Source organism: Pinus tabuliformis, chromosome 9 (assembly GCF_031772625.1).
Source record: "Pinus tabuliformis cultivar Carrire ecotype Pingquan chromosome 9, CPIR1, whole genome shotgun sequence".
In the NCBI taxonomy this organism is placed as follows: Eukaryota; Viridiplantae; Streptophyta; class Pinopsida; order Pinales; family Pinaceae; genus Pinus; species Pinus tabuliformis.
Window position 1 is genome coordinate 692,595,167 of NC_142307.1, and position 14,488 is coordinate 692,609,654.

At 32.0% G+C, this 14,488-nt stretch overlaps 1 long non-coding RNA gene across 1 annotated transcript; it reads right to left on the reverse strand.

Annotated features, from left to right (window-relative positions):
• Positions 1–9,263: 9,263 nt before the first annotated feature.
• LOC149150543 (uncharacterized) lies at positions 9,264–10,486 on the reverse strand. The gene is made up of 3 exons (XR_016263731.1): positions 10,113–10,486; positions 9,823–10,015; positions 9,264–9,637 (listed from the first exon to the last, which is right to left on the reverse strand). It is a non-coding gene; the product is annotated as an uncharacterized LOC149150543 (long non-coding RNA).
• Positions 10,487–14,488: the final 4,002 nt, after the last annotated feature.

Genomic DNA, 14,488 nt, shown 5'->3' on the forward strand with positions numbered 1-14,488 from the left:
TTTTCATATTTTTTGTATTTCTCATTAGCTCTTGGACCCTGGACATGATAGGGATATGAGAAATCAGTAAATACACATGGTCACTTTTCAATGTCAATTGAAAACATTAGTAGAAAAAGTTCTAAAAAATGATAGAAATGAAATCATTTCATTCTTTAATGAACTTAAAAGGAACCAATAAATAATACAATATATCCAGATAATATATATGCTTGAATGAATCATTTGGAAAATCACATATGGTGTGAAATCAAGTTTTCAACACCAACAAGTATTACAAAAGAAAATCACGCTCTTGTCACATCTTTAGATTCATCCATGGTTGTTTGTTTGATATGTTTACGTTGTTTTTCCCAACTCTCTAGATAAGTTTCTTATATTTTTGAATAGTGATATAACCTTTGTTTCTTAATTGAAAATATTCAACCAAAAAAATTTACGGTTCTATTTTAATTCATTATATATATATATATATATATATATATATATATATATATATATATATATATATATATATATATATATATACTAATAATAATGACTATTTTTAAGGTCACAACCAAGCTAGACACCAAATTGGTCTATGAGACCCCCTTGTTTGAGGGACAAGGGACCCACCTCCGCGCAGCAATTTGACTACTAAGTCTACGAAGGCATACATACTCTACCCCCCTCTAGTTTTGAACCTCTGACCTCTTAGGAAGAAATACATGCTATTAACCATTATGCCCACTCAAGTTGTATGTTAGTTGAAGTTTTAATTTTGACTGATGAATTAATGTGTTTGACTTAAAACTTTCGAGTGTGTGTTCACATTTGGTTTCTTTACATGTGTTAATATGTTTTACTGAATTTATCTGTTATCATGTTTATTGAAATCTGTAGGTTAATATAATGAATTTAATGTTTCGATTTAAAAATATAAATTTTATTTTAATTTTTAATTATATTTATTAAAAAAAATAAAATGTTTTACAATTACATAATTAAATATTACGATATAATTTTAAATATCATAATATTTAATTAAAAATTAAAATTAAAATTAAATTAAATAAAAAATAGATGACTTTATAATAAAACTATATTTAAAAAAGTAACCAATTTAAATTCAACAGAGTGTTCAATTAATGTAAACCGCGTGTTCAATTAAAACAATTTTTAATATTTAAAATCTATTTAATGTTTAATAAATCCAAATTTGGAATAAATATAAATATATATATATATAATTTGAGAGTATATATACATTAAGCGTAGATATAGATTTATAAATTTTTATTATAGATTTAATAATTTTGGAATAATATTTTTAAAATTATAATTCAATTATTAATAATAATTTATAAATAGAAATATTTAATTTTTAATAATAAAAGTAGAAGGTTGTAGTTATCTTTATTTTTAGAGATGTAATATTGAAAAATTATGATATTTTTTTAGAGATATGATATTGAAAAGTTATGGTATTATAATTTTTATTATTATTATTTTTATTATAATTATTTTTATTGATGATGATGATGGTCGTGGTGGTTAACGGACCAAACTTTGGTCTATTGGACCTAAAGAAACGAATTATTTAGTTTGATTTAAGATTTTATTCCTATGCTCAAAAAGCTTGGAGAGAAGTCTCCCTAGCTAATTGTGATTTTGACAAGCTAAAAGGCTAGGAAGGTCAGTATTGCAACAAAGATTTTGAAACTGAGATCTAATGTGGATGTACGCATGGCACTGGAAGAGGAAGTGATTTTCATCCTTGATGATGACTATCCTAGATAAGATCGTGCCAACACATCCTGCTTTCTCTAAACAACCTTCTAATTTGTAGATATAAATGCTTACTCTAAACAACCTTCTAACTTCGATGTAAATGCCAAATAAGATAGGGGAATATTATAATTTTGAATAACATTTTTAAAATTATAATTCAATTATTAATAATAAGTTATACATAATTATTTTTATTATACACCTATTAATTTTGAGATAATATAATTTTGGAATAATATTTTTAAAATTATAATTTAATTATTAATAATAATTTATAATTAGGAAGATTTTATTATTATTATTTTTATTATAGGCAGACGTATTAATTTTTTGAGTAATACTTTTAAAATTATAATTCAATTATTAATAATAATTTATAAATAGATAGAAAAAATAACTTTTAATCATGAAGACGTACTAATTTTGGAATAATACTTTTAAAATTATAATTCAATTATTAATAATAATATATAAATAGATAAAAAGATTTAATTTTTCATAATGAAGATAGAGGATTGTACTCATTTTTATTTTTAGAGATGTGATATTGAAAAGTTATGGTATTTTTTATGATATTGAAAAGTTATGGCATCTATTTTTTAGAGATGTGATAGGTAAAAGTTATGGTATTTTTCAAGATGTGATATTGAAAAATTATGATATTTTTTAGAAATATGATATTGAAAAGTGATGGTCCTTTAATAATCAATTTTATTTAATATTAATAATAAAATATCTATAAAAATTTAGTAATGAAACAATTTAATTTAATAACACCGTTTATTTTATTTAATAATATAATATAATATATATAATAATATAATTTATTTTATTTTATTTAGGTTGAGGATCTCCTACTAAATTTACAAGTCATTTATTAAGCAAAGCCTTTCAGTTATTTTAACAAGTCATTTTAGTACGCAAAGTCTTTCCATCATTTTATTTATATAGTTATGATAATTATATTTTAACATGTTTCAATTGATTGATCGTAGTTGAGAACACTTTGATGGATCTTAAACCAGCCCGATATTTTTGCACTATTGTGTTTCTTCTTACACTAGTTCGAGCTCGCATAGTTACTAATGCATTGCAAGTAATACTCATATCATTTTACTAACTATAGATAGAATAAAGCGAAGGAAAATAGTAAGTTATGAAGCATTTTAACAAGTCATTTTATTAAACAAAATCTTTTCATCTTTTTATTTATATAGTTAGGATAATTATATTTTTACATGTTTCAATTGATTGATCATAGTTGAGAACACTTTGATGGATCTTAAACCAACACGAAATTTTCCCTCCATTATGTTTCTTTTTAGACTAGTTCGAGTTGATCATAGTTGAGAACACTTTGATGGATCTTAAACCAGCACCACATTTTTTTATTATGACACTAGTTCGAGTTCGCATAGTTATATGTTGAGAACACTTTGATGATCTTTGATGGATCTTAAACCAGCACGACATTTTCACTTTATTATGTTTCTTTTTACACTAGTTCGAGTTCGCATAGTTACTGATGCATTGCAAGTAATACTCATATCATTTTGGTAAATATAGATAGAATAAAGCCATGGAAAATAGTAAGTTACAGAGCACCATGGAAACTTTGATTGAGGGGCTAAAAGTAGCAGTAGTGTTTTGATTGAGGGGTTAAAAATAACAGTAGTGTTAAGGAGTTATTTTTTTGGGTATCGGGTTATGGGTCACTATTTTGATTTTTTCGTAACTCCGTTATTCGATTGATCATAGGGGCGAGTCACTAACCGTACCTCACCCACGACGGGTCCCTTGGCGGTTTTTGGGTCACTATTTTGATTTTTTCACAGCTCTGTTACTCGATTGATCATAGGGGCGAGTCACTAACCACACCTCACCCACGATGGGTCCCTTGGCGGTTTTTATCCCCCTGTTGTTCATATAGTATACAACTCCTCATGTTTCTACACTACTCGCCATAATAGCTGCACCACCCTACCCATAGCCCCACACCACATGAGCAGATAGAAAAAGACGGTCTTTTCTTATGGCCAAGAGTTGATGCAGTCAGGTGGGTTCATTAGTAATCTTATGGTAACAATTTGTAATGTCCTTTGGTTAGCCCAGTAAATATTAATTGTAATGTCCTTGGGTAATATTGTAAATATTGAAAAGTTATGGTATTTTTTTAGAGACGTCATATTGAAAAGTTATGGTATTTATTTTCTTAGAGATGTGATATCTAAAAGTTATGGTATTTTTCAAGATGTGATATTGAAAAGTTACTTTTAGAGATGTGATATTGAAAAATTAAGGTATTTTTTTTAGAGATGTGATATTGAAAAGTTACCTAGAGCAATAAATATAGCTCATGGATACATCATTAATATCTCGAGAATATCTATTGACGCATCCCTCATGATGGACTCACTTGGTAGTCTAAAATGTTGGGTTCACAAAACTCTATAATAGGTTATTCCTTCTCTATCTAAAACTATCCTCACCTATATGGATTCATTATTTAACAACATCAAGTCATACCATGGAAGGGACATGATGGAAAACGCATCAGAATTCGAGAAATTAAGATTATCCAGAGTGATAAATATAGTTCATGGATACATCATTAATATCAGGAAAATATCTATTGATGCATCCCCTGATGATGGACTCACTTGGTAGTCCGAAACGTTGGGCTTACAAAACTCTATAACAAGTCATTCCTCCTCTATCTAAAACTATCCTCACTTGTATGGATTCATTATTTAGCAACATCAAGTCCTACCATGGAAGGGACATGATGGACAGTGCATCAGAATTCGAGAAATTAAGATTATCCAGAGCAATAAATATAGCTCATGGATACATCATTAATATTTGGAAAATATCTATTGACACATCCTCTGATGATGGACTCACTGGTAGTCCGAAATGTTGGGTTCACAAAACTCTATAACAGGTCATTCCTCCTCTATCTAAAACTATCCTCACCTGTATGGATTCAATATTTAAAAACATCAAGTCCTACCATGGAAGGGACATGATGGACAACACATCAGAATCCGAGAAATTAAGATTATCCAGAGCGATAAATATAGCTCATGGATACATCATTAATATCTAGAGAATATCTATTGACGCATCCCCTGATGATACACTGACTTGCTAGTCCGAAACGTTGGGTTCACAAAACTCTATAACAAGTCATTCTTCCTCTATCTAAAACTATCCTCAACTGTATGGATTCATTATTTAACAACATCAAGTCCTACCATGGAAGGGACATGATGGACATCGCATAAGAATTCGAAAAATTAAGATTATCCAGAGCGTTAAATATAGCTCATGGATACATCATTAATATCTAGAGAATACCTATTGACGCATCCCCTGATGATGGACTCACTTGGTAGTCCGAAACGTTGGGCTCACAAAACTCTATAACAGGTCATTCCTTCTCTATTTAAAACTATCCTCACCTGTATGGATTCCTTATTTAACAACGTCAAGTCCTACCATGGAAGGGACATGATGGACAGTGCTTCAAAATTCAAGAAATTAAGATTATCCAGAGCGATAAATATAGCTCATGGATACATCATTAATATCTAGAGAATTTCTATTGACGCATCCCCTGATGATGGACTCACTTGGTAGTCTGAAATGTTGGGTTCACAAAACTCTATAACAAGTCCTTCCTCCTCTATCTAAAACTATCCTCACCTATATTGATTTATTATTTAACAACATCAAGTTCTACCATGGAAGGGACATGCTGGACAACGCATCAGAATTCGAGAAATTAAGATTATCTACAGTGATAAATATAGCTCATGGATACATCATTAATATCTGGAGAATATCTATTGGCGCATCCTCTGATGATGGATTCACTTGGTAGTCTGAAACGTTGGGTTCACAAAACTCTATAACAGGTCATTCCTCCTCTATCTAAAACTATCCTCACCTGTATGGATTCATTATTTAACAACATCAAGTCCTACCATGGAAGGGACATGATGGACAGCGCATCAGAATTCAAGAAATTAAGATTATCCAGAGCAATAAATATAGCTCATGGATACATCATTAAGATCTGGAAAATATCTATTGATGCATTGCTTGATGATGGACTCACTTGGTAGTCTGAAATGTTGGGTTCACAAATCTCTATAATAGGTCATTCCTCCTCTATCTAAAACTATCCTCACCTGTATGGATTCATTATTTGACAACATCAAGTCCTACCATAGAAGGGACATGATGGACAACACATCAGAATTCAAGAAATTAAGATTATCCAGAGCGATAAATATAGCTCATGGATACATCATTAATATTTTGAGAATATTTTGATGGACTTACTTGGTAGTCTGAAACATTGGGTTCACAAATCTCTATAACAGGTCAATCCTCGTCTATCTAAAACTATCCTCACCTGTATGGATTCATTATTTAGCAAGTTATGATATTTTTTTAGAAATATGATATTAAAAAGTTACGATATTTTTTAGAAATATGATATTGAAAAGGGCCAGTCAAAAACCTCTATAGATTAAAAATGTCCATTAATAATAATAATTTGAAATTAAATTATTAATTTTTATTATTTTTTATAAATATATATATATATATATATATTATATATATATATATATATATATTTATAAGTAATATATAATTATATATAATAATAATGAAATAACTTTAATTTTAATAATTTATAGAATAATAATAAATAATTTTAGTTAATATTGACGGTAATAATTTTATTTATTTTACACCGTTTATTTTATTTAATAATATAATATATATAAGTATAATTTATTATAAACAATATAATATATATAGTAGTATAATTTATTTTATTTTATTTAAGTTGAGGATGTCTACCCAGATTTACAAGTCATTTTATTAAGCAAAGTCTTTCAGTCATTTTATTTATATAGTTATGATAATTATATTTTAACATGTTTCAATTCATTGATCGTAGTTGTTTGATTCTTGTTTTCTCTATTTGTTTCCTGTTACACTAGTTCGAGTTCACTTTTACACTAGTTCGAGTTCGCATAGTCACTGATGCATTGCAAGTAATAATCATATCATTTTGGTAACTATAGATAGAATAAAGCAAGGAAAATAGTAAGTTACACAGCACCATGGAAACTTTGATTGAGGGGCTAAAAATAGCAGTAGTGTTATGGAGTTATGTTTTTTTGGGTATCGGGTTATGGGTCACTATTTTGATTTCTTTACAACTCCGTTACTCGATTGATCATAGGGGCGAGTCACTAACCGATGGGTCCCTTGAGTTTTTATCCGGTTGTTCATCAACTCCACATTTCTACACTACTCCCATAGCAACTTGTAGCCCCACACCACTTGCACCATCCTACCCATAGCCCCACACTGCCTGAGCAGACAGAAAAAAGAGGGTCTTCGTTTGTGGCAAATAATTGATGTCGTTAGGTGAGGCAGGTCGCAGGTTCATCAGTAATCTTATGGTAACAATTTGTAATGTCCTTAACCTTGTAAATATTGATTGTAATGTCCTTGGGTAACCTTGTAAATATTGAATTACTGTAATCTTGTAATATTGAATTCATGAAGTTTAAAAAAAGGACATCTTGTTAATTATGGGCCGAAAAGGCTAGACTATATGTAAAATATACATAATGAATATACCTATAATATAGGTGAATATTAATGAATATATGTTTTTATTTTTTTATCTAAATACATCTTGTTAATTATGGGCCCATAAGGCTAGACTATAGGTAAAATATACATGAATATATGTTTTTATTTTTTATCTAATTGATGCTTTGTGGAATATTCATGTATATTTTATTTTTCATCTAATTGAATTGATGTTGGTAGATGTGGTGTTGTTCATGTATATTTTTAACATAATTGATGTTAATTGAATTGATGTGGGTAGATGTGGTGTTGTTCATGTATATTTTTAACATAATTGATGTTATATGATGTTGTATAGACTATTCATGTCTATTTGATGTTGTGTGATGTTGTATAGACTATTCATGTCTATTTTATTTTTCATCTCAATGATGATGGTAAATGTTGTGTGGAACACGATGGAAAGCAAGGCTAGAGAAAGCTTAGAGAAAGCTCATATTGAGGTATATTCAGTCAAGGCTAGAGAAAGCTCACAAGGTATGTTCAGTCAAGGCCAGAGAAAGCTTAGAGAAAGCTCATATTGAGGTATATTCAGTCAAGGCTAGAGAAAGCTCACAAGGTATGTTCAGTCAAGGCCAGAGACAGATGGAATATACTGGACTAGAGAAAGCTCACAAGGTATATTCAGTCATAGCTCACAAGGTATATTCAGTCAAGGGCAGAGAAATCTCAAAGACAGATGCTATATCCAGTCAAGGCACATAGGTGGTATATTCAGTTTCAGTCATGGTTAGAGAAAGCTCACAGACAGCTGGTATATCAGCTCACAGACAAGTGGTATATTCATTTATGGTGGTATATTCAACTTTCTCTAGGCTAAAGAAAGCTCACATACAAGTGGTATATTCAGTTATGGTGGTATATTCAGTAATGGGTGAGGTAGTTACTTATCCAAACACCTCAATAGAAAATAAAACTTAAAACTTTCGTGGAAAATATAACTTCCAAAAAAAGGGCCAAAAGGGTATTGGGAACCGGAGGTTAGAAGACCTGGAAGGGGCTCGACGAGAGGTAGAAGGAGAAGGAAAAGAGAACAAAAGTTGGAAACGGAAAAGACTGAGGCTGGCTCGAGGAGAAGGAAAACAAAAGAAAACAAAAGCTGGAAACAGAGAAGACTCCGGTTGCGCACTGGAGTATGGTGAGTGGAGTTTGGAGCTTGTAAGCTTGCAAACTTAGCTTACTTGTGGTTAAGACTGGTGGTTAAGATAGCCTGGGTAACCACTTGATGTGTGAAGCAAGCTCTGGGGGAGGTGCGGTTGTGGAAACTGAGGTGTGGAAACTTACCTCAAGGTTGGGTGGAACACTGCACTGGTTTCCAGGGGGTTTGTGGTCTTCTTGAGGATGAGCAGAAGTCAGATAAGTACAATACACATGCCTAAAGTCAAGGTTTTGCCAAGAGGTAGGGTTAGTCTCATAACCGGTTCGTAGAGAGAAACAACAGGCAGACAACCCCTGTGACACACTGTGTGAGACCTGTAGGAAAAGAGAGTAGCAAGAAAGTCTCTTAAGAACTGAAGGCAGTCGGTTATCCTCTTGGGGCAGAAAAGTAAATTGAAATTTAATTGTTGTAATTCGAAACCTTCATTGTCAATTTTGAAGAAAATCCGTAATGAACCCTAGAAACACAGTGTTCACATAGTGGCTCGTAGAATTCATTTTTCTGAACTGCAAGAAACAGTGTAGTGCAATGAGTTAGAAAGAAAAATTATGATCAAGTAAAATAAAGACTTATGAGAATTCAGAATAAACTGAACTGTAATAATATATGTACATGGAAGAGACCAAGTCATGTTTTCGGAACAGACATTAACCATAAATTCTTGTACAGACATTCAGACAACTTTACAGAGTACCCAGATAACAGAACAATGAATTTGCATATTTAATAGCGAGGAAAAGCAAAATTGTTTATATAAATGCTCAAATAGTTACAGACAGTAGCACGAAAATCATTCTGTCCCTTCCACCGTAGGGTTTTGACAGTTAACTAACAACATATATGCACCAGTCATTAAATGTTGCACTCCGAGACATTAAAATACATATTGACAATTTTAGAGCAAATTCATAACCGTGCAGGTACTGGATAAACAAAGCAGAAAAATTCCTTAACCCAGGAACAAGGGTTTTTCCCCTGTAGCATGAAAAGACCCGAGATAACCGAGTAAGGGTTTGGCACCTGTACAATAGCAGACGCCCTGTTACAATTTGGCGCTTCAAGCAACTAGAAGAGCGAACGCCGGTCCAGAAGAGGGAGAGACAAAGAAAATTACCTGTTCAAGGAACGGAAAGGTCATACATTAAAAAAATTAAAAGAAAATCGAGCAAAACAGTTACTGTAGCCCTATGGAGAATGAAGAGTACCTGTAGTCGAGGAAGAACTTCCGCCGGGCACAACATCTGGAATAAGAATGCGATGAGAACAATACTCAGGCATTATCACAACAGAAACGATTTAGTCTCTGGGAAAGTTCGGAACCAGGCACTCACGCTTTCTGGAAAATCCGCCCTCGTTGGAAACTTGAAGTGGAACAGACTGGAGAAGATTCTCGGCCACCTGCCAGAAGGGAGGAGCGGTCAGGGTCAAACTCTCTGTATGAGCATTAGAATCGCAAGAAAATACTACTCTAACACAAACTGTTACCTGGACAAACCTGGTATTAAGTCGACCCGTCATCTCCGGATGGATGTGCTGTTGCAGTCAAATTTGGACTCGAATCAAGAAGAAACCCTAATGGCGCTACAAAGCAAAAAAACTTACCCGCTTACAACCAAATGAGCTCTGGTGACCCGAGCTGGGGGAAGGAAACAGTTACCTCTAAACCCTAGGGTAGGTATCCGCCGTTAATTTCAAGCAGAGTAGGGAGAGCCGTTGATCGAAACTAGGATCCCGAGGCAAGGACGCCAAGGGGACGCCCCGCCGGTTGTGTCTAGAGGTTCACATAAATGTTGAAATTAGCGTATGTTTCATTGAAATCAAATCCGCTACTTCAAGAAAGCTTCTTTTGTCGCGTATAAATGATTTTGGACAAACACCTCGTGGTACACCATAACGAAACTTAATAAAAGAAAAATAAAACAGTCAAGTTATATGTTTGAATAACCATATTTTCCAGAGAGGCGTATAATAAAAATCTTTTGTTGATTTAGTTATATGATTCATATTAAGAGTTTTTGGTTTTTCTTTGATTGTGTAGATAGGGTATGTGACACGATTCAAAACAATATAGATTGCATTGGGATAATTTTTTTAACAAATTCAAATAATGTGTGCACTCGAAGTCCCGTTGCGTATAAAAAAAGTTCAAGAATTCGGATTTGATCAAAATTTCAAAAAAACGAGGACACGATGTCAGGATCCGGATCAAAATAGGCCAGCAATCTCAATTCGTTACATGTCTCTTTATCGAAAACTTCCTAGAAAAAAGATATCAAGTATCAAAACAAAATTCCCTTCTATCAGATATTCATTAGATAAAGACTCTTGCCTATTTCATGTCAGGTCATATTTGAATTATTTTATTTCACATTAACTTATTTCCGTTCCAGGGGTATTTGTCAAATCAAGTGTAGAATTATTCGACACAACGAATATCCTCGGTGCAATGTCCATAAAAAAGTAGGATTGCAATGTTTACCAAAGTAAGTGTACTCTTTTCATGTTTGCACATTCTGTGAATATCTGATCGGTCTGTTTCATCTTGTTCATGCAGATTTCGAGATAATGTTGGAATTTGCAATTAAGATAATATCAGTTTAGCCTGTCAGTAATGGAGGATAGTCGTCCATAAGGTGAGATAAAATGATGTTGCCATAATTTGAACAGAATATTGTTGGACGATAATGGAGTTAGTCATTTAAAAAACTGAAGATGTGCTAACATCTACAGATATGAACTTTCCACATGTGGCGAGAGAAATCCTTTGTAGTCAGACCAGAATCAAAAGCGAGAATCGCAATGACGGCTATGAGGATCACAATGAAATAAACAGCGCGTCGTATGTTCCTTTACCAGTTAGGAGATTGTATTACAAGAGAAAATGGACGTGCGTGATTATATTATGTAACTTATGAAAACGAATAGTTTTTTGTTTGTTACTGTGTTTGTCAACCCTAACAGGCCTATGTCCAAGGCGTGCTTGCTATTTGGTCTAGTAAATTGACCAGAGAAGCATCATGATTATGTTGTACCTCGCCAAGCAGTAATCCTGTTTCCGAATTATTTGAATTTCATGACAGCTGTCATCTTCCTTCAATCCCTGGGAACCAGAGGATGCGTGATTGAAGCAATGATATAAGGAGTGTCGATTCGGATGAGATTCCGATACATTATAAAATATATGAGGATTTGGTATAATGTTAATATTACTACCCGGTACTAAGTTTCTTTGGTGCAAACCAGTGAAGTAAAAGAAAAGCATGAAACCGTGATCACCAGCGGTTCTAAGTGTTCAGAGTGTTGGAACTTAAGCAGAAGTATTGTTGTGATTTGGATTGTCTTCAATGGCGAATGGTTTGAATTGCTACAAGATGGGAGCAACACTTTATTTTCTTATAATTGTGTCTGTTTTGGTGATCTTACCAGCTAACTCTGTCGAAGAGATTAGTCTCAATGAAGCCTATAAGAACATTCAGTCGTCCCGTGCAACGGACGCTACAAGACAATACTGTTCTCAGATATCATGCAGACGTGCAGGTTATGAAAGGGTTCCCAGCTTTGGAGACCAGAAGAGAAGTGTTCCTGCAAGTCCTAATCCGTAGCATAACAGATGAAAGTCAAATATTTTCAGAAAGTTGGAGGAGCACCACCATGCACTACACTCACAATCAGTGGCAGGCAGGAAGCCATTGAATCTGAGTTATATATGTAAAGAATAATTATGTAGCTATGTAAAAATAAGCAAAATGTTAGGATAATAATGTATCTACGAAACGCCGGTTTCATAGGTAATAATTACTGTAATGGATTCCGATATCGTGAACAAATGTATTTGGATGGTTTTATTATAGTATCTTATGTTAAATACCGAAAATCATCCTAGCAACATCGAAACAAGCTCTGTATAATTTTCTTTGAGCAAGCTAATGACCAAGAACATTATCCGACCAAAAATAATACAAGTGTCGTTGACAGGTGGTTAAAGTATTATGTTGAAATAAAATAATGTAATGGAAATAACAAAAGGTGTCGGTTTGGTCGTTTATCATTGATCTTTTACTTGATATGCGGTTAAAGTATGATGTTCAAATAAAATAATGTGATAGGTAAATTATTGTTTATTTTCTTTAAAGGTATGTTCTTTTTCAAAAGTATGGGTTGGTATTTTATCCTTGATCTATCTTTTATTTAATATGTGGTTAAAGAATTGGGTTGAAATAAGACACTGGGATGGCAAAATATTTTTTTTAATAAATTATGCTTTTATATATATATATATATATATATATATATATTATTTTTTTATTCTAGAATTTCATTATAGAAATATTTTTAAAATTTAAAAAAAATGGATACCAATTAAATAATTAACATTTATTTGATTCAAATTCTTAGTTTTATATTAATAAAAAAATTGTGGTTAATTTTTAAACCATGAAAAATAGAGATGGTATATTTTAATTAAATTTTATCTTGTAAAATTAATAAAATTAAATGTGTTTGATTTTAAAATAATGAAAAATTGAATGTTTATTAAACCATAAAACTAACGGCAATAAAATCTGTAAAGTACATGCAAGTAACTATGTATGAAGAGTAATCAAGCTATGTCTTTTCTTTCTGTATGCAAAGTAACTACTATGTTAAGATTATAGTTGACATGTGTGAAGTAACTAAACCAGAGTTTTATTTCATGGATGATGTAGCAAAATTTATATTGATTACTCCACCACTCACTCATGTGAACAATATGAATTTGGTTGGTTTCAATTCAAGGACACAACATGGTGCTTAAGACATTCTTCAGCCATGTTCCTCTCCAGAATCTATCTATTGCAGTATGCCATTTTGGCCATGTTCCTCTCTAGAATGTATCTAGTGCAGTATGCCATTTTACATGTGTTAGCCTTGACACTCTTATCATGGCATTAGACATAACCAGTCTAAGTATTTGGGTCATTCCATGAATTTTATTTTGAATATAATCCATTCCTTATTTTATTTTCCATGGTAAATTTTGAATCTACACTATCTCATTTGTAATTTTGTGGCTTTTATAATGTTTGGCTCCAGAGCATTCCATCTCCATCGTGAGTTTTGTTGTTGGCTATTTTCATATATTTATTCTTCTTCTTTGCCCCATTTTTTGTATTCAGTTGTAAAATTTGGCTTATTGTAGAGATTGACTCCTTTCATAAATCTATTCAAAATACCTCTTTTTTTTATTAATGTTATGTGGAAAATGAATATTGCTAAAGTAGAAAAAAAAATCAATGACTTTCATTTCTTAAAACTTAATGGGATGAATGAGTTTTTTGAGCTGGTGAGACTAAGAGGGTTTAAGGTGAAAACAAATTTCTCTTGGATTCTCCATTCTATGCTCTCATCTGATTTAATTCTCAAAATAGTTACCACACAACCAACATTGTTAAGCTTGTAAGTTAACAAAACTATGTTCATTTTGGAATTATTCTCTTAATATTTTTAGAGAATAGAAATAATATGTTAAAGACATCCTAGTAATAGTTTACATTTGTAATTCATCGTAAATCATATTGATATTAATAGTTTCTAATCACCGTCAACAACATTATCAATTGAAATAGTTTGAAATTATAACACCCGTACACAACTTACAAGGTTTCAATTACTTTAGACCACCATATAATTATCAAAATATTTATAGTTTAATTGATTTAACAACTTTAGTCCTTTGCGTGGCATTCAACCTGTAGTTATGAGTCATGAACCATATAATTACCAAAATATTTATAGTTTAATTGATTTAACAACCTTAGTCCTTTGTGTGGCATTCAACTTGCAGTTATGAGTCATGACCCTTATTATTGCACAAGGCGAGAGATGGTACCA